The sequence below is a fragment of the Bos mutus genome, chromosome 7, assembly GCF_027580195.1.
Source record: "Bos mutus isolate GX-2022 chromosome 7, NWIPB_WYAK_1.1, whole genome shotgun sequence".
Taxonomy (NCBI): domain Eukaryota; kingdom Metazoa; phylum Chordata; class Mammalia; order Artiodactyla; family Bovidae; genus Bos; species Bos mutus.
Window position 1 is genome coordinate 48,833,730 of NC_091623.1, and position 25,609 is coordinate 48,859,338.

Consider the following 25,609-nt stretch of genomic DNA (forward strand, 5'->3'; position numbering starts at 1 on the left):
AGATGCAAAAATGATCATCTGTGTTGTGCCAATCTCACAGTCAAATGGGAGGGTGGGGTGTGAATGATCACTCAGCAGAAGGAAGAGCAATTACCCCTCCACCACATGATCCCCAGTGGAGCATGGAACTTCCAGTGTTCAGAAGAGGCTACTGCCTCATGTCTAGAAAAGTCAGGAAATTTTTCATTGAGGAATAAAAAGAGCTGTGTGTTGATAAAAGGGAAAGGAAAAGGAAGGATGTCCTAGGAGTAATGAACAGTATGGGCACACTTCCTAGTATTTGCTTCATAAAAAATGTTCACTCACTTGAATCCACCCTCCAGGCTCCAGGGGAATCCTGCTTCAGCTGTCAATCTCTTGCTAGTAACACAAGCCCTCTGATCACCCTCATTCCTGGTGGCCAAGATAGGTCTGCACAACTCACTTGCAAAGTGTCATCAAGATTATGCATTACTGTTTTCCCTATGATTTCTTCCTGGTTTTTAATTGGAGCATGGTGGTATGCTCAAGTATGTTAGAACTATCACAGTCTCCCAGACTATCTAGGAAGGAGTCTTTGTAACCAGGGAAATGACCACATTCTCAGGCCAAAGAGATGATAAAGATGTACCAGCAGAGGGAAATGTCAGAGTAACTCCCTCTTCTTTCCCATGTCTGGTTAAGGTTGGATACAGCTGGATCTGGGCTTCCCTGGTGGCTCAGCAGTAGAGAATCCGCCTGCAATGCCAGAGATGTGAGTTCAATCCCTGAGTCAGGAATATCCCTGGAGGAGGGTGTGGCAACCCACTCCGGTAATCTTGCCTGGAGAATCCCGTGGACAGAGGAGCCTGGCAGGCTACAGTCCATGAGGTGGCAAACAGTCAGACATGACTGTAGCGACTGAGCACGCATGCACAGCCAGATCCATCCATCCTCCAGCTCACAAGTTGGCCTGCAGGTGTCTTCTCCTCCGCTTCTGCTTGCTGACGGCTGAAGGAGATAGGCCAATAAACTTTATTTTGATGGACCAATAAATTCCATGCCTTGGATCTCATATCTTCCTCTCTGCAGAACCTATGCATCTGACCTAGACACAGACATTTGTTTTGAATGGAGTCAGGGTTAGCCCACATCTGAAGTTCTTTTAGGTCTATATTTGGGGGACAAGTTTCCCAAAGTCTGCAATAATTTCCGATTACTTGTGACTTTTCTTCACTAAAACATTGATTTGTCAGCTGCAGTGATTTGTTTTTCCAGATGCAAAGCAAAACATCTAGTTATTGGAATGCAAAATGTGTCATAGTGTTGATCTGGAAGAAATTATTAATTGATTCTTTTACTATTTTCTTCCTCATAGAACATAGATGCTGCGTGCTTGCCCAAGCATATGCAGACTCTTAGTGTTGCACTCTCAGATCCCCTCTCTCACGTATACACTCCATATCACTGACATCGTGACAAATTCCTCACTAGCGCCTTTCAGGAGGCTGGATTTCTTTTTTTTTTTGGATACAAACTTTAATCAATAAGGACAAATATTGACGCTCAAACGAAAATGACTCAATATAGTGAGAAGGAAGCCGAAAATGGGAGAGATCTATCCTAAGAGGGAGATTTCGGTTGAGCAGACCCGCGGGGTGGCAGGGGTGAAGTGGAGGTAGTCGGGGGCTGGGGGGAGGGGCGCAGAGAAGGGCCGCGGCGCTGCGTGCTCCGCCGGAGTATCCCTATGTGGCTCCGCGCGGCCGCGAGGCCCAGAGCCGGCAGAGAGGGGGACAGGAGGCTGGATTTCAACACGACCTTTAAACAGCCAAATTCCCCTGCTTATATATAAAACCTATTCCAGGCGACTTTTTGTGTGCAAAATTCCTAATGTGACATGTAAAGCAGCTCTAAACAGAGTCCTTGGGTGTGACTTCTGCTTCTGACTGTTTTGTTTTTCACTGGCTTCACCCACCCTGAACTGTAGCTGTTCACTGGTAACTCCGTTTCTGGGGAAGTTCAGTCAGCCCGACTCCAATCTAGATTTCCCCGCTTCCGGGTAGAAAGATTGAATAGGCTGCTTTTGCCTTTGGTGGGTAAACATCATTTTCAAACCCTATTTCCATTTTCACCGATTTCATTAAGATCATAAGAATCCTAGGATTGATCTATCCTACCACAGCAACTTGCTCCCGGCCTGTGCATTCCCACTGGCAACCCAATGTCTGGTCAGAAGCCCCTTTGAGGACTGGCACAGGTCGCAGCGGGGAGTAATCCCTATAAGATAAACACTGGATATAGAAGTGTTCATGACTAGCCAAAAATACAAATTAAACAGCACAAACCACAGCCTAGGTTCTGTTATTTTGTGTTGTGAACTGAAGGCGACTTATCCAACTGAGAATGAATTAACTCCCAGAACATAACCCGCTAAACACGCATAAACTCCCAAAGCTTAAGTGCTGTCTTCAACAAAAAAAATGTCTTGTAGCAACTCTTCTCATGTAAAGCACATCCATGGTGCTTCAACCCATGGGGTTCCCCCTCTCTCCTCGCAGTCTGCCCGCTAGCCTCCCTTATATGAATAGGCCCTGAAGAGGATGTTGCAGCCTGTGCAGCCCACCGGGCGGCCAGAAAAACGTGTGCCCATTGACCAAGCATGGCCACACGGCCGTCACAATTCTCCCTCAAGCGATGACATTCCACCAAGTTAACTGGAGAGCAGCGCACTGGACGACCACTTTGGAACACCCAGATTTCCTCTGAAATATCACCCCCACCCCCCCGCCGCCAACAGAAGATCTATGCTTAGAGACCACAGTGGTCGAAACACGGAAATACTAAAAGCCAGCCGCTTATGCCTAATACTGTATAAGCAGACATCGGACCGGATTGAAAACCACAAACTCAAGGTCCGATGTCCTTGACAAATGCCATCCTTCAGATTTGGCTCAATCTCTGGAACAAAAAGATGTTTTTTGCTCTCAGATTCACAATTTATATCTGGCTTTAGAAAACCAAAAATGTGGCCCGAGTAACATTAGACAGAAATGAAAATGATGTAACTCAGCTTGTTTCATATTTTAATTTATTTCAGTTTAAAAAAATATTCTTTGAATCAGTTGGAAATCTTTTATTAACTAATAAGGGGACGACAAAGGATGAAATGGCTGGATGGCATCACCGACTCCATGGGCGTGAGTTTGGGTGAACTCCGGGAGTTGCTGGTGGACAGGGAGGCCTGGCATGCTGCCATTCATGGGGTCGCAAAGAGTCGGACATGACTGAGCGACTTAACTGAACTGAAAGCTCAGCCAGAAGACGAATTTTATGGATGAGGTCAGCAAGTGACACATTCTGCCTTTATAGGTGCACCTGGCCTGATTAGGAACAATTTTTTTCCCCAGCTGTGTTCCGCTCTTCACTTCCAAGAAAGGGAGAGCGAAATGCCATTACTTAGTTTAAATATTGCCTGCAACAACTGACTCCCACAAAAGTAACTAAAACATGGAAAGACACCATTAGGTAAGAGTAGAAAAAGGGGTCCCAAGAAGGCAGAAATATGTGAACAGCAAAAGCCTCAGAAAGACGCTGTGGAGGACCAGAGTGAGAACCTCTGGCAGGAAAACACGCCCAAAACATCCCCCTTCCCTGATTGGCCTTGAGTGTAGGTCTGGTACAAGCCCTATTTTGCATAGGACTGAACCAATCAGGTTCCAGGGGGAGGAGACAAAAAGTATAAAAAGGGAAGCCAAGCGTACTGTGATATGTTCAAATTACAACTTTCTAGAGTTGTGTTTAGTGTGAGCTGTAACTAAAAATCAACTGTCAAGAGTCTTCGGAAAGATCGTGGGGGAGGGTCCCATGTTTTGGCCATCTGAGGCGGAAAGTTGACGCTGGGCGTTATTCGCAAGGAGAGGAGGCGGCGAATTGAAGAAAAGCGAGGATGGCACCACCAACTCAACGGATAAGAGTTTGAGTGTGGTTTGAGAGCTGATAAAGAACAGTACTTAAGTCACTGACCAGTTGAGTTGGGGTTAGTACTTCGTGAATATCGGAGCTGTAGTTAGGAATACTGCCTGGTCTCTGCTTACTGGAATTTTGTGTTGGCGCTATAGGTGGTACATCTTTCCAGGTCTTTGGTATGAAGTGTCAAGCACCAAAGAAAATAAACCAACCTTCTAACACCGTAAACTACTTGTATCCCATGTTTTTGCAGCATGCCAGGGTTCCCTGTTCCTGTCCATCTCCCAGAGTTTGCCTAAGTTCATGTCCGTTAAATCATAAGGCCATCCAACCATCTCTTCTGTCTTCGTTTTTCACCAGCATCAGGGTGTTTTCCTATCAGGTGGCCAATGTATTGGCGCTTCAGCGTCAATCCTTCCAGTGAGTATTTAGAGTTTATTTCCTTTAGATGTGATCTTGCTGTTCAAGGAAGTCTCAGGGCTCAGTTCAAAAGCATCCATTCTTCAGAGCTCTGCTGCTGGGGTCCAGCCCTGGCTGATCCAGGGTATTTGAAGTGGAGATGGTGTCGGTGACTATTTACATATTCATCAAAGATACAAAGAGTAATAGAATGAGGATAGCTCAGTAGGAAAATTCAGTGGAGAAAGGCTGAGTAGCTTGGTTTATGCGGGAGAGTTTGAGAGAGAGAGAGACATGGGGAGACCAGTATTTCGAGGAACTGATCCCAATTCTTTATTTTCCAGTCTGTTTTTATACACTGAGATGTTATACAAAAGTCACGTGGGGACAGCAGTCCTGACTTTTATTAAAGTCAGGTGCTTCACACAAATGTATGCAGAGGTCTTAGGGGTGTTATATCATCTTCTGGCCAGGGGGGCCTGCTGACAGTTTACGACCCTCTCCTTGTGACAGACGTCAGTCAACCAGAACACTTTTTTCTCCAAGGGTGATTATTCTTAAAACAGACATCACTCAAATAAAGTTACATTCCTATAGGGTGAGGGTGTAGTGGGTTTTAGTTAAGGAAAGAATTTACTTGGCCTAAGGTCTAACGTGATTTATATCAAAGGTTAATACTTATTTCTTCTATATATTCATAAATCAAAGGTTAATACTTATTTCTTCTATATATTCATGAATGTGTATAAGGGCAGGGGATGTGGAGTCTTAGCAACAAACATTGGCTCAACAAATGAAAAACCCTTCACCAATACAATTTCTAATCAACCCACTATACTTATACTAATAATTTTCTAACTTCTCTAAAGAACCTGTTTTTAGAAGGTTTAAAGCATCTTGTGCCTCTCACGGTTGGGAGGCTGTGAGCAATCACATGTGGCCAGACAAGCCTGTCAGGCAGGCTAGAGAACCTTCAGAGGAGTTTGTAGGTTGAAACACTCCTATCACGCCCAGGAATTATTATTAACCGGAGCTCTAAGTTAACTTCTTCTCCGAAAGAGGTGGTGGGGGACAGCCCCCCCGTGGGGCACAGCCCCCCGTAAAGTCAGAGATGTAGGTGAAAGCACAAAGTAGTAAAGTAGGCAGGCTCTGGTTATGGGGGTAGATGCTCAAGGATTTCCAGGGGGACTCCTGAGGCTCGATCCCGCCTTTGCATATGTCGAGCCTCCTTCCTCGTGACCTTTGCCATGGGCGGAGTGCCGCAGGCTGGCCCCCAACACTCCGCCTTCTTTATGGTCCAGATATCACATCCGTATGTGACTACTGTTAAGACCATAACATTGACTATACATAATGTTAGGGTATACAATATATACATAAGTTTATGTATATACTACATACCTTTGTTGGCAAAGTGATGTCTCTGTTTTTAACACAGTGTCTAGGTTTGTCATAACTTTGATGCCAAGAAGCAATCGTCTTCTAATTTCAGGACTACAGTCAACATTGGCAGTGATTTTAGAACCGAAAAAGAGAAAAATCTGTCACTGCTTCCACCTTTTCCCCTTCTATTTGCCATGAAGTGGTAGGACCAGATGCCGTGATCTTAGGTTTTTGGATTTTTTTTTTTAATTTTGTGTTTTAAGCTGGCTTTTCCACTTTCCTCCACCCTCAAGAGGTTCTTTAGTACCTCTTCGTTTTTTGCCATTAAATGGGAGGTTGTTGATATTTTTCCTGGCAATCTTGATTTCAGCATATAACTCAGCCAGTCTGGCATTTCGCAGGATGTGCTTTGCATATAAGTTAGATAAACAAGGTGACCATAAACAGCCTTGTACTCCTTTCTCTATCGTGAAACAGCTGTTCTATACAAGGTTCTAACTGTTGCTTCTTGACCCGCATACAGGTTTCTCAGGAGACAGGTTAGATGGTCTGGTATTCCCATCTTTTTAAGGGTTTTCCACAGTTTGTCATGATCCACACAAAGGCTTTAATGTAGTCAATGAAACAGGTATGTGTTTTTCTGGAATTCCCTTGCTTTCTCCATAATCCAGCGAATGTTGTCGATTTGATCTCTGGTTCCTCTGACTTCTAAACCCAGCTTGAACATCTGGAGGTTCTCGATTCAAGTACTGGTAAAGCCTAGCTTGAGGATTTTGAGCATGACCTTATGAGCATGGGAGATGAGTGCGACTGTCCAGTGGTTTGAACATTCTTTAGTACTGCCCTTCTTGGGAATTGGGATGGGGATTGACCTTTTCCAGACCTGTGACCACTGCTGGTTTTCCAAATTTGCTGACATAGTGCAACATTTTAATAGAAGACTCAATAAAATCTTTTAGGATTTTAAATGGCTCTGCTGGAATTCCATCACCTCCGTTACCTTTATTGGCAGCAGTGCTTCCTAAAGCCCACTTGACTTCACACTCCAGAATGTCTGGCTTTGGATGAGTGACCACACCATCATGGTTATCCAGGCCTTTAAGGTGTTTTGGTTTTGTTTTTTGTATAGTTCTGCATATTTCTTCCACCTCCTCTTGATCTCTTCTGCTTCTTTTAGGTCTTTACCATTTCTGTCTTTTATTTTGCCAATGTTTGGATGAAATGTTCCTTGATAGTTCATATTTTCTTGGAAGAGATCTCTAGTCTTTCCCCTTCTGTTGTTTTCCTCTATTTCTTTGCATGGTTCATTGAAGAGGGCCTTCTTGTGTCTCTTTGCTATTCTTTGGAACTCTGCATCTAGTTCGGTGTACTTTCCCTTTCTCTGTTGCTTTTCACTTCTCTTCTCTCCTCAGCTGTTTGTAAAGCCTCCTCAACCACTGTGCCTTCTCGCATTTCTTTTCCTTTGGGATGGTTTTGTATGCTGCCTTCTGTACAATACTACGAGCTTCTGTCCATAGTTCTTCAGGCACTCGGTTTACAAGATCTAGCCCTTTGAATCTATTCTTCACCTCCACTGTGTTTTTATAGGGGATTTGATTTAAGTTGCACTTGACTGGCCTACGGGTTTTCCTCATTTTTTTTTTAAAGAAATATATATACACACCTATACTTTAATCTGTATCTACGCTATATCTATATGAGATTTATTGTAAGGAAATGGCTCATGAGATTGTGGAAGCTTAGTGAGTCCAAAGTCTGAAGAAGGCTTGCTGGTTGAAGATTCAGGAAAGAGTTGGAAGTTTGAGTCCAAAAGCTATCTGTCATAGAACGAGGAATAGCTGATGTCATGCATGGATCCTGAAGACAGTCTGTTGGAGAATTCTCCTTTGCTTGGAGGAAGTCAGCCTTTTTAGTCTATTTAGAACCTGTGCTGATTGGATAAGTTCCACTTGCACTGGGAAGAGTAGTCTGCTTTACTCAAAATCTATGTATTTGATTGTTAATCTTATCTAAAAACACCCTCACAGAAACATCCACAATGATATTTGACCAAATATCTGAGCACCATGGCCCAGATAAGTTAACAACTAAAGATTAACCATCACACATGCTGTAGTGTCCTAAAGCAGAGTTGTTCAGTGTGTAGCAACTGCCCTGTCTTTCCATCCTGGCTTAGCACCCTCTGACAACATCTCATTTGGGGCACTTTTGAGTTCACTGCATTGTTTTAATATCCTAACATTTCTGTCTTTGTTTTAGCCCCCATCCAATTAATCCACACAGCAGAGAAGAGATTTTCAAAAATTCTTGTGGAATGAAGTTTGTTTCTTTGGCATACAGTGCCCTCTGCCCTTTCTTTACAGCCTATCTCTGAAGCTGTTCAGCTAGTTTGATCTCTGACCACATTTAGGATGTTCATGCTTACTCTTTCATGCCCCTATACCTGATTCACAGACTGTCTTTTGTACCTACATTGCCCAACTTTTGCTTGTCAGAATAACAAATTCTAATCAACCCTGCTATCGTCTGAATGTTTGTGTCTCCCCAAAACACATATGTAGAAACCTTAACCCCCAACCTGGTGATATTAGGAGTGAGGCCTTTGAGAGGTGACTAGATTTTGAGGGCAGAGTCCCATGAATGGAATTAGTGTCCTTATAATAAAGGCTCCAGAGAAATCTCCCATAGCCTTCCACCATGTGAGAACATAGTGATAAATCAACTATTTGCCTCTCACCAGAACCCAACCACGCTGAACTTCCAGCTTCTAGAACTGTGAGTGAATATCTGTTTATATGCTATCCAAGCTTTAGTTTTTTTGTTTTAGCAGCCTGAATGGACTAAAACAATTCCCTCAATTTTAGCTCAAAATCTCTGACTCAGGCCATCCTTCACTGCCCCAATCAGACTTTGTCCTTCCCTTATTGTTAGTGCTTCATACATTTCCAGGAAGCTGTGGTGTGTTTTGCTCTGTATCTATGTTGAAACTCAGGGCCCTTTTGTCAGCAAATGCCCAGCAGCTACAATATGACAGGTTTGGTCTGTGCGTTGTATGTTCAAAGATGAAGAAAAAGAACAGGTTGTCTCAACCCCGAGGTTGTCCTAATGTAAAGGACAACGTTGACAAAGTGATCGTTAAAAGACATTGTTTTATGTGCAACAGCAGGGGCTGTGTGACAGGATGTTATGGGGATGGAGAAATAGTTCTCTGTTCCAGATGGGAAAGAAGGTCCAGGAATCCTCCCTACAATATAAAGTCCCCATTTTAGAGAGAACCAGGTGAACAAAAGTTTGAGTTATTATGGTTACCAGATGGAGTCATGCAGGGCTTCCATTCATCTGTGTAAATGGACCCTTTGGTGTTGAGGTGAAGCCCATAGACTACTTTCCAAAAAAGCATGTTTCAAAGCCTAAAATACAATACATGATATTTTAAGAGAAACCAACTGTATTGAGACACATTTTCATCAGCAATACATTTTAAAAGCTTTTGTATTATGATAATATATGTTTTGGTTAACTCAGTAAATGACAAGGAGATACATTTCATACATTGGAGAAGGAAATGGCAGCCCACTCCAGTATTCTTGCTTGGAAAATCCCATGGACACAGGAGCCCACATGGTGGGCTATAGTCCATGAGGTCACAAAGAGTCGAACATGACTTAATGACTGAACATGCGTGCACATTTGATACACAAGCAATTTAAAATTCACATTTTAAAAAATTGTGAGAACAGTTGCTGCTTAATTGAAGAAGACCATTAAGCTGTGTATGGGAAGATCATCGTGACAATTCACGCCACGTTGGCTATCCCTCATGTTCATGTTTTGGTTTGATGGGTACAAATGTTGAACTCCAGCAGTGGTGAGAGTTCAGTTCTGAGACTGAGTTCATGTCTGACTCCATCGCCATCATCAATACCGTGTGATAAAGAAAAGCACGGCAGATTCCTGGCACAGTGTTGGTGCCATGAAGACAATTTCAGAGTCCTAAGGTGTTTCCAAGTATTTACAAAACTCCATTTTGAAATATGTGGACAGAGAACTTTATAGACAAGAGACCAGAAAGCATAGATATGCCATGCAATTGACAACAAGTAGCTTCACATCTGGTGGGCACAGCTCTGCCCATGGCTGGCCTTCTGTTTTGCATGTTCTCCCAAACACAGGAAGACTCAGTTATGTGCAAGGTATTTTAGGACTAATTATCACCATGATTTGCAGCAGAAATATATATGAATGATATTTTTAGATCTCAGTGGAAACTATATTTTAAATCATGTATGAAAATATGGTTTCTGTGGGTGACAAAGTTATAGGTATTGCTAATTTTATTGCAGTTGGTTGCTTACAATCATAACCAAAGAAATGCTACACCTTATTACAGGTTGGTGAACTTGAAAAGTCTATTTTTTTCTCCTCAAGTTCATTGAACCATGGAATTGAGAGCCCTGCAGTGAACTGTGAATAACGAAGTGGCTGGGCATGTGCCCAGGGTTGCAGCGAAGGTTCGTAGGGGCCAGGTCCAGGGACATCAATTCCTTTGTGGTCAGCGAGATGTGATTGGATCATGTCAGTGAGAAAGTGACGGCTCAGATTTGCACTTTAGATTCTGTGGGAGGAGGAGGAGAAGGAAATAAATGCAGGGACAGGGAGATGAGCAGGGAGACTGTCAGGAGCCGCGTTAGATATTACTGACAAAATGGAGGCACGGCCCCAGACCCCTCTCTTCATTCCGCAGGCACGGATCCCGGGATGAAGGAGTTAGGCCTTGTAATTCTGACTTGTCTTTTCCTCTCTGCTGACTTGACTGAAAAGGAGTATTAAGGTGCTTATTGGTCTTGAGAGGAGCATGAGAAGGCACAAAGCCTTCTGCAGCTGTGCTCAGAAAATAATTCATAAAGTTAATCATTGACATTTGTTCAAGGACTTTTATAAAAGACTGTTCCAGGATGAGCACATAGGCTGTAGCTTGAGGCCATGGAAGGGATTGCTATCTGAAGCCTATTTGTGAGGAGAATGTTTATGGCAAAGGAGTTTACTGAATTTAGGGCTTAGAAATAATTAAAACAGAAGTTAAAGATTTAAGGAATGTTGTAAAGTTAGCATATTTTACTATAGCTTATAGAAGTTAGGAATTTTTAGAGACACTATAGCTAGAAGCCTTTTTAAGAGATAGTGAGCTCAGGATGTTAGGGGCAAACAGGATTTAGGAAGATAAGTAGTAAACTGAGGAATGTAACATGAGTTACAATGTAATCACAAGTTAACTATAGGACACATTAGAAGAGGTAGATAATAGATGATAAGGCTGATTCCCAGAGAATCACTGAAGCAGGAACTCTGTTTGAAGAGCAACATTGATTTATGGAGATATAAATCTGGGAGAGAGGGAACTGAAAATGTCAAACCTCTGGCCTAATGTTTGTGTAAAAGTATAAAAGAGAATCTTAAACTTGAAATAAAGAGGCAGTCCAAGAAAAATGAGAGGCTGCCTCATTTTTCTCACCGACACCATTCATCTTTTCAGGTTGAATCCCTGGCTGCTGGAGTTGGACTCCGGCAGGAGACTTTAAGAAGTTCAGTTGAGAAAAGATAGGACATAAACTGGGGTAATGGCAGAAGAAGGAGAATCTGAATGTATTATTTATACATTTAAACATTATGTTTACATGTATCTATATTGATTTATAAGTGGTACATTTGATATTTATATATACCCATATACTTTGGAGATAAAGTGAGTGGTGTTGGTCATTTATTTGGTATGGTGAATTAATGAAGGACAGAAAGGTGGCCAGAATAACTTCAACCTTTTTAACTTGAGTGACTAGATTGATGTAAATAGAAGATACAAAATGATACAATTGATTTGAAGCATGTTGGGCTTGGTCAAGGAGTCTATTTAATAATCCCAAAGAAAAAATAATCAGATGATGAAGAAATGATGGAATAAAATAAACAATGGATGGAATGATATCACATAGAAAATTCTGTAGGTTAAGAAAATTTGTAAAACAGGTGGCAAAGTAGATAATACATGAACAGGATGTGGAGAAGGCTGGAAGTTGACAGTGATAAGGAGGTGAAAATGGAAAAACTGAATATCATGGGCCTCAAAAACTGGGGTCCACTGCCTAGGCATATGTGTTGCATTATTTAATGAGGATAGGAACCATGTTGAAATTTGGAATGAGGGGGCCACTGTTGCCCTGTGATGGCCATGGATGGACACATGGGGCATGAGCAAAAAGAAGGCACATCCTTAGGATCTGGAAAATTTTAACTCACATCTCCACGAGTATCAGATTTATATACACAATAGTTGGGGATGTTCCCCCTTGTGTGTGCATGCTCAGTCGCTTCAGTCGTGTCTGATTCTTTGTTACCCTATGGACTGTAGCCTGCCAGGCTTCTCTGTCCATGAAGATTCTCCAGGCAAGAATACTGGGGCGGGTTGCTGTGCCCTCCTCCAGTGGATCTTCCCCACCCAGGGATCAGACCCATGTCTCATGAGGCTCCTGCATTGCAGGCAGGTTTTTTAACACTGAGCTACTGGTTGAAGCCCTCTTCCCTATTGGGTGATCATAATTATCGCAATCAAAGAATGTTCAAACTATCACACGATTGCACTCATCTCACACACTAGCAAAGTAATGCTCAAAGTTTTCCAAGCCAGGCTTCAACAGTATGTGAACCGTGAACTTCCAGATGTTCAAGCTGGATTTAGAAAAGGCAGAGGAACCGAGATCAAATTCCAACATCCATTGGATCATTGAAAAAGCAAGAGAGTTCCAGAAAAACATCTACTTATGCTTTATTGAATACCCAAAGCCTTTGACTATGTGGATCACAGCAAACTCTGGAAAATTCTTAAAGAGATGTAAATACCCACCACCTGACCTGCCTCCTGAGAAATCTGTAGGCAGGTCAAGAAGCAACAGTTAGAACCAGACATGGAACAACAGACTGGTTCCAAATGGGGAAAGGAGTTCATCAAGGCTGTGTATTGTCACCCTGCTTATTTAACTTCTTTGCAGAGTACATCATGCAAAATGCCGGCCTGGATGAAGCAGAAGCTGGAATGAAGATTTCCGGGAGAAATATCAATAACCTCAGATATGCAGATGACACGACCCTTATGGCAGAAAACAAAGAACTAAAGAGCCTCTTGATGAAAGTGAAAAAGGAGAGTGAAAAAGTTGACTTAAAACTAAACATTCAGAAAACAAAGATCATGGCATCTGATCCCATCACTTCATGGCAAATAGATGGGGAAATAGTGAGACTTTTTTTTTTTTTCAGAATCACTGCAGATGGTGACTGCAGCCTTGAAATAAAAAGACATTTGCTCCTTGGAAGAAAAGCTATGAACAACCTAGACAGCATATTAAAAAGCAGAGACATTACTTTACCAACAAAGGTCTATCTAGTCAAAGCTATAGTTTTTCCAGTAGTCATGCATGGATGTGAGAGTTGGACTATAAAGAAAGCTGAATGCCAAAGAATTGATGCTTTTGAACTGTGGTGTTGGAGAAGACTCTTGAGAGTCTCTTGGACTGCAAGGAGATCAAAGCTGTCAGTCCTAAAGGAAATCAGTCCTGAATATTCATTGGAAGGATTGATGCTGAAGCTGAAACTCCAACACTTTGGCCAATTGATGTGAAGAACTGACTCATTGAAAAAGACCCTGATGCTGGGAAAGATTGAAGGCAGGAGAGACGGGGCAACAGAGGATGAGATGGTTGGATGGTATCACCGACTCAATGGACATGATTTTGAGCAAGCTTCAGGAGTTGGTGATGGACAGGGAAGCCTGGGGTGTTGCAGTCCATTGGGTCGCAAATAGTCAGACACAACTGAGTGACTGAACTGAACGGACTGAAAGTCCCAGTAATTTGTAGTGATTGTGATTTTACTAGGTTTCATGCAGTTTTACTCAGATTATTTTATTTGATCATACTACTGTCCAATAAGTAATTTCTAGTTTTTCTTTCCTTTTTATGGATGAAGCTGCTAGGCTCACAAAGGTTCTGTCACTTATCCAGCATCACACTGTCAGTAAGGCAGTTAACCTTAGTATCTGTTCCTTCGACCATCATAATCAAAATATCCCCAGTAGGCCTCCTCATCCTTCCCTTTTTTCTGTCGTGGACATCACCACCAGATCTGACTCTCCATTCCCATCTGACTGCACCATAGTTTTAGTAATTCTGCCAAGATGTGTGTTCTTCAAGCACCAAGATGTGTGTTCTTCAAGCGCTGGCCTTCATTTCACTGTTCAAGAAATTAAAATTCCTCTGTTGGCTGAGGTCATGTTTCCCACGGGAAGATTGAGAAAGCTAGGTTCAGGAAATGTTTATTAGGCATTACATGAAGAAAGGACACTGTAGTCAAATAAATTCCCCCCTCGAGCTTTACTGAGGTATAACTGATACACAAAAAAATGCACATAATTAATGGGTACACATTTGTTGAGTTTGGACACATGCCTACCCCCCGAAACCATCACCACAATCAAGGTAATAGACACATCCATCACATCCAAAACTTTTCTCTGTGCCTCTGTTGTGTGTTTTTAAAGTTTCGGTAAGAACACATAGAATGAGATCTACCCTCAATCAATTTTTAGGTGCACAATTAACTATATTGTTTGTACTGTTTATGGTAGGCATTATCTCGGGCAGTACTTACTCATCTTGTGTGACAAACTATTGAAGTTCAGCTCCCCATTTCCCTGTCCCTCTATTACCTGTAACCATCATTCTGTTGTCTACTGCTATATGTTTGTTTTAGTTGCCTCACATAAGAAGGATCGTGGAATAGTTGTCCTTCTGTGTTTGGCTTATTTCGCTGAACATAGTTTCTTCCAGGTCCATCCATATTGTCCCAAATGTCAGGATTTTCTTCTTTTTAAAGACCAGAAAATGACTCAATAATAAAAACTAGTAACCCAATTAAAAACTTGGCAAAGACATACAAATGGTCAACAGGTGTATGAAAAGAAACACAGCATTAGGGAAATACAAATCAAAGCCATAATGAGAAATCACTGCACAACTGTTAGAATGACCATAATAAAAAGACAAGAGATAACAAGAGCTAGTGAGGATATGCAGAGAAGGCAATGGCACCTCACTCCAGTACTCTTGCCTGGAAAATCCCATGGATGGAGGAGCCTGGTCGGCTGCAGTCCATGGGGTCGCTAAGAGTCGGACATGACTGAGCGACTTCACTTTCACTTTTCACTTTCATGCATTGGAGAAGGAAATGGCAACCCACTCCAGTGTTCTTGCCTGGAGAATCCCAGGGACAGGGGAGCCTGGTGGGCTGCCGTCTCTGGGGTCGCACAGAGTCGGACACGACTGAAGCGACTTAGCAGCAGCAGCAGTGAGGACGTGGAGAAAGGGAACCTGTGTGCACTGTTGGTGGAGTTGTATTAGGTTGACCAAAAAGTTCCTTCAGATTTTAAGTAAAAATAAAAGACACATTTTTCATTTTCACCAAGAACTATATTGAACAACATAGTCATCATTTTGTTCTGCTACCTTCTGTCATTTCTCAGACAAATTCATAATTCCATTTTCCCAAAACTTCTTATCTTATTGAGCAAAGAACTAGGTGCCTTTTACAATCTCTCAGGTATTTGAAATTTTTTTTCATTAAGAGAATTTTGTAAAGATTTAAATAAATGGAAATCCAAGGGTGCAATATCTGATGAATACAGTGGATGAATCTGAATTTCCCAATCAAGCTGTTAAGAGTTTTTGCCTGGTTATCAAAGAAACATGCAGTCTCGCATTATCCTGATAGAAGATGATGTGTTTTCTGTTGACTAATTCTAGATGCTTGTCAATGAGTGCTGCTCTCATTTGGTATAATTGGGAATAATAGTGCTTATTAGAATTACTCGTTTGGTTTTCCAGAAGGTGCTCATATTAGAGGACTCCCTTCCAATTCCAATATATACACAGCATCACCTTCTTTGGAAGTGGAGATGATGGAATTCCAACTGAGCCATTTCAAGTCCTAAAAGATGATGCTGTTAAAGTGCTACACTCAATATGCCAGCAAATTTGGAAAACTCAGCAGTGGCCACAGAACTGGAAAAGGTCAGTTTTCATTCCAACCCTAAAGAAAGCCAATGCCAAAGAACATTCAAACTACTGTACAATTGCAATCATCTTACATGATAGCAAAGTAATGCTCAAAACTCTCCAAGCCAGGCTTCAATAGTATGCGAACTGTGAACTCCAGATGTTCAAGCTGGATTTAGAAAAGGCAGAGGAACCAGAAATCGAATTGCCAACATCTGTTGGGTCATTGAAAAAGCAAGAGAATTCCAGAAAAACATCTGCTTTACTGACTACGCCAAAGTCTTTGACTGTGTGGATCACAACAAACTGTGGAAAATTCTTAAAGAGAAGAGATGGGAGTACCAGACCACCCGACCTGCCTCCTGAGAAATCTGTACACAGATTAAGAAGCAGCAGTTAGAACTGGATGTGGAACAATGGACTGGTTCAAAATTGGGAAAGGAGTATGTCAAAGCTGTTTATTGTCACCCTGCTTATTTAACATGCAGAATGCTATGCTTAGTGGCTCAGTTGTGTCCAACTCTTTGCTACCCCATGGACTGTAGCTCCTCCCACCCCAGTTCTCCTCTGGCCGTGAGGATTCTCCAGGCAAGAATGCTGGAGTGGGTTGCCATGCCCTCCTCCAGGGCATCTTCCTAACCCAGGGATTGAACCCAGGTCTCCTGCATTGCAGGTGGCTTCTTTACCATCTAGCCTGTATGCAGAATATATTGTGTAAATTGCTGGGCTGGATGAAGCACAAGCTGGAATCAAGATTGCCCAGAGAAATATCAATAACTTCAGATAGACAGATGACACCATCCTTATGGCAGAAAGTGAAAAGGAACTAAAGAGCCTCTTGATGAAAGTGAAAGAGGAGAGTGGAGAAGTTGGCTTAAAACTAAACACTCAAAAAACAAAGATCATGGCATCTGGTCCCACCACCTCATGGCAAAAAGGTGGGGAAACAATGGAAACAGTGACAGACTTTATTTTCTTGGGCTCCAAAATCACTGCAGATGGTGACTGCAGCCAAGAAATTAAAAGACCCTTACTCCTTGGAAGAAAAGCTATAACCAACCTAGACAACATATTAAAAAGCAGAGATGTTAACTTTGCCAACAACGGTCCGTCTAGTCAAAGCTACGGTTTTTCTAGTAGTCATGCATAGATCTGAGAGTCATGCATGGACCAAAGAAAGTCTGAGCGCCAAAGAATTGACGCTTTTGAACTGTGGTGTTGGAGAAGACTCTTGAGAGTCCCTTGGACTTCAAGGAAATCAAGTTAGTCAGTTCTAAAGGAAATCAGTCCTGAAAATTCATTGGAAGGACTGATGCTGAAGCTGAAAGTCCAATACTTTGGCCACCTGATGCAAAGAACTGATTCATTAGAAAATACTCTGATGCTGGGAAAGATTGAAGGCAGGAAAAGAAGGGGACAACAGAGGATGAGATGGTTGGCTGTGAGAGGGTAATAGGCAGGAAGGCCAGGGGTCTCCAAATGGAGGAAATAGGCTGCAAGTGTCAGACATTTTTTATCTCTCTTAAGCAGCAGGAGGAAACAAACGTGTTAGATTTTTCCCCTCTTCTCTATACAAATTTAAAAGGTTTCTCTTAAAATTCTGCGTTGCCATGATGACACCTGGCTCCACCTGAACTTAGCTTTTCTGAAACCTTGAGCTAACCAATGCATTTTTCTTATGGAAATGTTTTTCTTAAGCTATGTTAGTGAACTATGCATTTATCCTAGACTCTGTCTTTCTTCAAGTTGATTCTGCTTAAGACTCCGAACCGATAAGGGGTCAACAAACTGGTATATTTTATTCATACATTGTTCTCCTAATCTATGTTAATGAAACTACATATTTACTTAAAAACCTGTCTTTCTTCAAGATTTATGTCAATCATTTTATGTTCTGGGATGACTCACTTTGTGCCAGTGTTATCTCAAAATGCATGTTGTGGATGAGGGGCGTGGTGCCAGTCTCTGAGTTTTGAGACCTTTCCTTTCTCCAGTTAGCAGCCTGCTAGTAGCTATATAACATCCGGCTAAAGACTAGCAGGGGTGCACTCTTTCTGCCCCCTTCTGATGTCTGTGTCAAAGCTTTTCTATATCTTTTATATTTTAATAAAACTTTATTACACAAAAGGTCATCACTGACCCTGGATTGACTTCTTCTCCTCCAGAGGCCAAGAATCCCAGTGTCTTTCAAGGCTCAGGAATAAACTTTCAGATGGCATCACCGACTCAATGGATATGAGTTTGAGCAAGCTCTGGGAGTTGGTGATGGACAGGGAGGCCTGGCGTGCTGCAGTCCATGGGGTCACAAAGAGTCAGACACTAGTCAACTGAACTGAAGGTATCCATGTCAGCTTTAGTATTTAATAAATACTGCCACAAAAAAGTTACAATGTGAGTATACCAGTGTGTATTTCGCTCTTCAATGCAAACAAGGTGCTGCCTGTCATTTTAGTGAATCTGGGAGGTGTGTATTGGTACCTCATTGTGGTTTTGTCTTATAATCTCCTGGAGTCTAATCAAGCTGAGCATGTTTTTCTATGTTTATAGGCCATTTGGATATCCTACTTTTTTTTTTTTTCATTTTGATGTCCTGATTTTCATGTTTCATGCCCTTCCTTTTATTAGGTTACCTATTTTGTTTTGTTTTTCAAGGAGTCCTTTTTATTTCATGAGTTCAAGTCTTTGTGAACATATAAGTATAGCAAATACCTTCTCCCACTCATCTGCTTGCCTTTCATTTTCTTAAAAGAATATCTTTCAGTAAAGGTTGGTAAAGTTTTTTTAGTGAAGTTTACTTTATCAATACATTCCCTTATGGGAAGCATGATTTATATCCTGTTTAGGAAAGTTTTGTGGATCACAAAGTCATAATGATGCTTTTCTATGCAATTTGTTGTTGTGTGGGTGGGCATCTAGATTTGTGAGTGGGCATCATTTCTGATTTTAGGGGGAAAGCTTTCAGTAACTCACATTAGGTATGGTATTTGCTATGGTATTTAACAGATCAGTTATCAAGTTAGTCCTTCAGCCATGTCCAACTTTTTGGACCCCATGGACTCTAGCATGCCAGGCTCCTCTGTTGGTGGAGTTCTCCAGGCACGAATACTGGAATGAATAGCCATTCTCTTATCCAGGGGATCTTCCAGACCCAGGGATCAAACTCTGGTCTCCTGCATTGCAGGCAGATTCTTTACTGTCTGAGCCATCAGAAAAGTCCATTTAACAGATATGGCAAATCAAATTAAAGAATTTCTCTTTTAGTTTGCTAACAGGGATTTTCAGAAAATGCATTATGAATGGATGTCGAATTTTACCAGATGATTTTTCTGAATAAATAAGAATCATCATATATCTTTCCTCCTTTTTTTCATGTTCATGTGGTGAATTACATTGATTTTCCACCTGGGATGAACCACCCTTGTATTTCTGGAATATACTTCACTTGGCTATGCTATGTAATCATTTCAGTAGTCATATTGTGTTGACGGTTTTTAAATGTAAGCTTATTAGAGTGATTAGTCTCTAATGTTCCTTTGTTGACCAGTTACGCTGCTTTTTAAAATTTTAGATTAAACGTAGTTAGTTTACAATGCTGTGCTAGTTTCAGGTTTACAGCGAAGTGAGTCGGTTATACATGTACTTAGAACTGCTCCTTTTTAGATGCTTTCTCCATATAGTTCGTTTCAGAGTACTGAGTAGAGTTCCCTGTACTATACAGTGGGTCCTTATTAGTTTTCTATTTTATATATAATAGTGTGTATAAGTCGATCCCAATTTCGCAATTTATCCCCCTCCCCTTTCCCCCCAGTAACCGTAGGTTTGTTTTCTACATCTGTGATTCTATTTCTCTTTGGTAAATAAATTCACTTGTACCTTTTATTTTTTTAGATTCCACATGTAAGTGATATCACATGATATTTGTCTTTCTCTAGCTTACTTCGTTCAGTATGACAATCTCCAGGTTCATTCATGTTTCTGCAAAAGGCATTATTTCATTTTTTTTTTTATGGCTGAGTATTATTAGTATTCCATTTTGGGCTTCCCTGGTGAAGAATCTACCTGCAATGCAAGAGATGTGGTTTTGATCCCTGGATTGGGAAGATCCTCTGGAGGAGGAAATGGCAACCCACTCCAGTAGAAATCCCATGGACAGAAGAGCCTGGTGGGCTATACAGTCCATGGGGTCTCAGGAGTTGGACACAACTTAGTGACTAGGCAACAACAACAAATACTCCATTGTCTATATATACCACATCCTTTTTATTCATTCCTCTGTTGATGAGCATTTAGGTTGCTTCCATATCCTGGCTGTTATAAATAGTGCTGCAGTGAATATGAGGGTACACGCGTCCTTTTGAGTTATGGTTTTCTCTGAATACATGCCCAAGAGTGAGATTGCTGGTAATTCTATGTTTAGTTTTTTAAGGATCCTCCGTACCATTCTCCAAAACAACTGTACTGATTTACATTCCCATCAGCAGTGTAGAAAGGGTCCCTCTTCTCCATATACTCTCCAGCATTTGTCTGTATACTTTTTATGCTGGCTACTCTGACCAGTATGAGGTGATACCTCATTGCAGTTTTGATTTTCATTTCTCTAATAATTAGTGATGTTGAGCATTTTTTCACATACTTTTTGGCCATCTATATGTCTTCTTTGGAGAAATGTCTTCTTAGATCTTCTGCCCATTTTTTTTGGTTGGGTTTTTGTTGTTGTTTTTGAGCTGCATGAGCTGTTTGTATATTTTGGAGACTAGTCTCTTGTTGGTTGCATCACTTGCAAATATTTTCTCCCATTCTGTGGGTTGTCTTTTTGCCTTTGCTGTGCAGAAGCTTAAGTTTGATGAGGTCCCATTTACTATTTTTGCTTTTAATTTCATTACTTTAGGATTCAAAAAGATATTGCTTCAATTTATGTCCAGGTGTGTTCTGCTTATGTTTTCCTCTAAGAGTTTTATAGTATCTGGTTATATATTTATGTGATACAGATTTCACTTGTCTCAAACCTACTGTGAATCTTGAAAGTTTCACTGAGGACTCAGGATCCTAACTAAATCTACATCAATCATATTAAATTTCTCTTAGTTGTCTCTCTACCTCCCTGACTACTAAGTTGGTTACATTTTTGAGGACTGCAGGTGAAGGGATGCTAGTTGTTGCTGAAAGCCCTCTTAGAGGTGACTTCCAACTGCATTTCCAGATTTGAGTCCAGTTCTCTTTAAGATTCACAAACTGACTTTCTGACAGCATATAAAGATGAGCTTACTCTTGGTAATAGACTCATACTATTAAAAATCAGAGAGACTTAAAGAACTTTTAATGGAATTGCTGGCTCATAAGGATGTAAATATTCATTTTGAGTAGTTACAGCTGAAGAGTTTTCCAAAGAAGTTGTGCAATACACAGTCAGTATCCAGCTGGCTACTGCATATCCTCATGAACACTGACTCTTGTCAGGCTTTTAATGTTTTCTATTCTGTAGTACTGTGATGTGATTAAAGTTTTCATTTGTCCAATAATTAAAAAAGTTTATTGGCCATTTAGATATCTTTCTGTTCAAATTACTTGTTCATTTTAAATTTGAATTTTCTGCTTCTTTTCCTCTTTTATTTTTAGGAGTTTTTCATATATTCTGAATGAATCCTTTGGCAGGAAAGTGTACTGCAAAGACTTCTTCCCATCACGTCACTTGCTTTTGATTTATCTTAACTATCTTTTCATAAACAGAAAATCCTAATTTTAATGTATGGTGGTGTCAGCTAAAAATTGTCCCTTGCCATTTGCCTCTACAAAGATTAGATCATGAATCACTGTAGTCACTGACCTTCAATATACCTGCAAAGAATTCAAGGTGGAGATCAGGAATGAGGCACTCTGTCCTCTGGGAAAACTGGCAGAACAGATCTTCAGAAGTCAGATATTTTCAGAAACTGATTTTACGAGCCTGATCCTTGCATCTCCTCATATCTAATGAAGTGAAGTCGCTCAGTCGTGTCCGACTCTTTGCAGCCCCGTGGACTGTAGCCTACCACACTCCTCCATCCATGAGATTTTCCAGGCAAGAATACTGGAGTGGGTTGCCATTTCCTTCTCCTGAGCATCTTCCCAACCCAGGGATTGAACCCAGGTCTCCCACATTGTAGGCAGACACTTTACCATCTGAGCCACCAGGAAAGTCCTCCTCATAAATCCCTTCAAAGTAACATCAGCTCCTTGTGACTAGCAGAAAACTTTTGCAAAGGTAAGTACTTGATCAAATGAACTCTCCCTTCAGCAAAATAATGTATAGGTTGACCTCTACCCTCCACTGCCGCCCACCCCACCCCCCCGCCACCCCCCACCCCCAACCTCTTTGGAGCAGTTTCTCAGAACTATCTCAGGTGCTGTTCCTGGGCTACAGTCCTCACTTTGCCCCAAATAAAACTCACCTTGAAACTCTCACAATGTGCATTTTTTAAAAGTCAACATGCTGTTGAAACTGAGTCCCCCTATGTATGGATGTGAGAGTTGGACTGTGAAGAAAGCTGAGCGCCGAAGAATTGATGCTTTTGAACTGTGGTGTTGGAGAAGACTCTTGAGAATCCCTTGGACTGCAAGGAGATCCAACCAGTCCATTCTGAAGGAGATCAGCCCTGGGATTTCTTTGGAAGGAATGATGCTAAAGCTGAAACTCCAGTACTTTGGCCACCTCATGTGAAGAGTTGACTCATTGGAAAAGACTCTGATACTGGGAGGGATTGGAGGCAGGAGGAGAAGGGGACGACAGAGGATGAGATGGCTGGATGGCATCACTGACTGAGTGATCACTCATCACTGAGGGACGTGAGTCTGAGTGAACTCCGGGAGCTGGTGATGGACAGGGAGGCCTGGCGTGCTGCGATTCATGGGATCGCAAAGAGTCGGACACAACTGAGCGACTGAACTGAACTGAACTGAAAGCTGAGTTCTTCTGCCAAGTTTATGATTAACCTCTCTACCCAAAATGTTATTCCCTTTCTTGTCTAGCACCTGTTCCCTCCAGGTTGAGGAGTATCAAAGAAAAGTGGAAGACGCTGAAACTGAGCAGGCCCCTTTGGGGCCCTCCTAGACACAAAGTCGTTTCATGCCCCTCATTTCTTATCTGTAGGGAAAACGGCTTTCTGCCTCCTAGACCTTCCCTGAGTTCCCTAAGAGCATAATCAAATAGGTACTAATTAGGGGAGTGAGGAAATGCAGAAAGAAGAAAGAGTGCAGTGTGGGGCAGGGTCCTGGTTCCACCTCAACACATATACATAATAATATGTCTCTAGGTTCTTCTATAGGAATTAGCCATGCCCTTTACCCAGGTTATTGTCGTTCACTAAGTCATGTCTATTTGCGACCCCATGGACTGCAGCACGCCAGGCCTTCCTGTCCTTCACCATCTCCCGGAGCTTGCTCAAACTCTTATTTGGTGATGCCATCCAACCAGCTCATCCTCTGTCATCCCCTTCTCCTCCTGCCTTTAATCTTTCCCAGCATCAGGGTCTTTTCTAATGAGTTGACTCTTCACATCAGGTGGTCAAAGTATTGAAGCTTCAGCATCAGTCATTCCAATGACTGCTGCTGCTGCTAAGTCGCTTCAGTCGTGTCCGACTCTGTGCGACCCCATAGACGGCAGCCCACTAGGCTCCTCTGTCCCTGGGATTTTCCAGGCAAGAATACTGGAGTGGGTTGCCATTTCCTTCTCCAATGCATGAAAGTGAAAGTGAAGTCGCTCAGTCGTGTTTGACTCTTAGCGACCCCATGGACTGTAGCCTACCAGGCTCCTCCATCCATGGGATTTTCCAGGCAAGAGTACTGGAGTGGGGTGCCATTGCCTTCTCCAATGACTATTCAGGGTTTATTTCCTTTAGGATTGACTGGTTTGATATTTTTGCCATCCAAAGGACTCTCAAGAGTCTTCTCCAACACCAGAAAGTTTGAAGGCATCAATTCTTCAGCTCTCAATCTTCTTTATGGTCCAGCTCTCACATCTGTACATGACTACTGGGAAAACCATAGCTTTGACTATACAGACCTTTGTCGGCAAAGTAATGTCCCCACCCAGGTGGAAGATGGTAACTTCAGTCTGAGCACAAGCATATGGAGCCAGACTGGTTGGAACTAGATGACTGATGATTGTGATTCCTGGAACACCAGCCTGATACCTCAGCACCAACCAAATCAGAGGAAGTTTACACTCCCTGCCATCCATCTCTCAAATTTTTCCTATAAAAGCTCTTCCTTGAAAAGTACTGGGGAATCTGGGCTTTTTGAACACAAGCCACTCATTCTCCTTGCTTGGCCGTTACAACAAACCTTTCTCTGCAGGCCAAACTCTGATGTTTTGGTTTGTTTGGCCTCACTGTATATTGAGCACACAAACTAGGGTTTGACAGCACTACTAAGTTTGTGAATAAGATAAAGAAATGATCAACTTTTGTTTTTATTTTATATATATTATATATATATATAAATATGTTTTTATTTTATATATAATATATATGTAATCAGTACACTATTAAAGAGGAGGGTTTAATCAGTACACTATTAAAGAGGAGGGCTTTTTTTTTAAGGTAAAATTATGACTGCCATATAGATACAAAATGCACAGATTTTAAATTACTTAGTGAGGGAACAAGCAAAAAGTTACAAATGGTGCAAAAGACATGAAATGAATTTACAAACAGATTCAGAACTGGTTTTTGTGGTGGGGGCTGGCTGGAGGGATATCAGTTGTCCCTCCATCAGACAATTTATTTGCAAATCTACAGAAAAGAATAATTTGCATTGTTTTTAGCTGTCTACTGATATTTAAACTTACAAACTTTTAAAATAGCTGAAAGATAATGAAATGGTCATAGTGAGAGTGTTAATAGGCTCAGTAGGGAGGGCAGAGGTCGCCAAGCCGCAGGAGGAAAGTGGCAGACTTTTTTTTTTCTTCTTCTAATCCTGTGTTGTCATGGCACCACCTGGTTCCACCTGAACTTGATCTCAAACTTGAGCTAACCAATGCGTTTTTCTCAGGGATATGTTTTCTTAAGCTATGTTATTTGCTCGAAAATCTGCCTTTCTTCAAGATTCGTGTCAGTTCAGTCATGACCCGGGATGACTCAGCTTGAGCCAATGCTATCTCAAAGTGCATGTTGTGGGTGAGGGGCCTGGTGCAGCTCTTTCAGTTTTGAGGCGTTTCCTTTCTCTAATTAGCAGCTTGCTAACAGGTATAAAACTCCTTACCAAAAACTAGCAAAAGGGCACTCTTTCTGTCCCCTTCTGATGCCTAGGTCAGAAGCTTTCTCTATCTTTTTTATACTTTAATAAAACTTTATTATACAAAGAGCTCTGAATAATCAAGGCTTGTCTCTGGCCCTGGATCAAATTCCTCTCCTCCAGAGGCCATGAATCCCAGGGTCGTTCCCAGCTTGCAGCAGCAGCCTTTCAATAGCTTATAGACTCAGATGACCTGGAAGGGCTTGCTCTAGACACACAGTTTTCTCCTGCAGACAGCAAATAATCTTTTGATTCATTTCACAGTCTTTTACACCACTTAAGAGTTCTCAGTATGTACATTGTACTTCAATTGTTTAAAAGTTAATTTAAAAAATTGAATTAAGCATGGAGAATACAGAGATCAGCTTTCTCAACTGTTCCCCAAGATTTCTCTAAATTCCTGAGAATTCCTCACTGAACAGCTTTCTTTAAAAGCTTCAACCTCTCGTAACAGGGAAAAACAGAATCTGACTCCATGTTTGATATGTTTCTTTTACTTTAAACCTTTGCTTTCCATTGCTTTTCTTTCTATA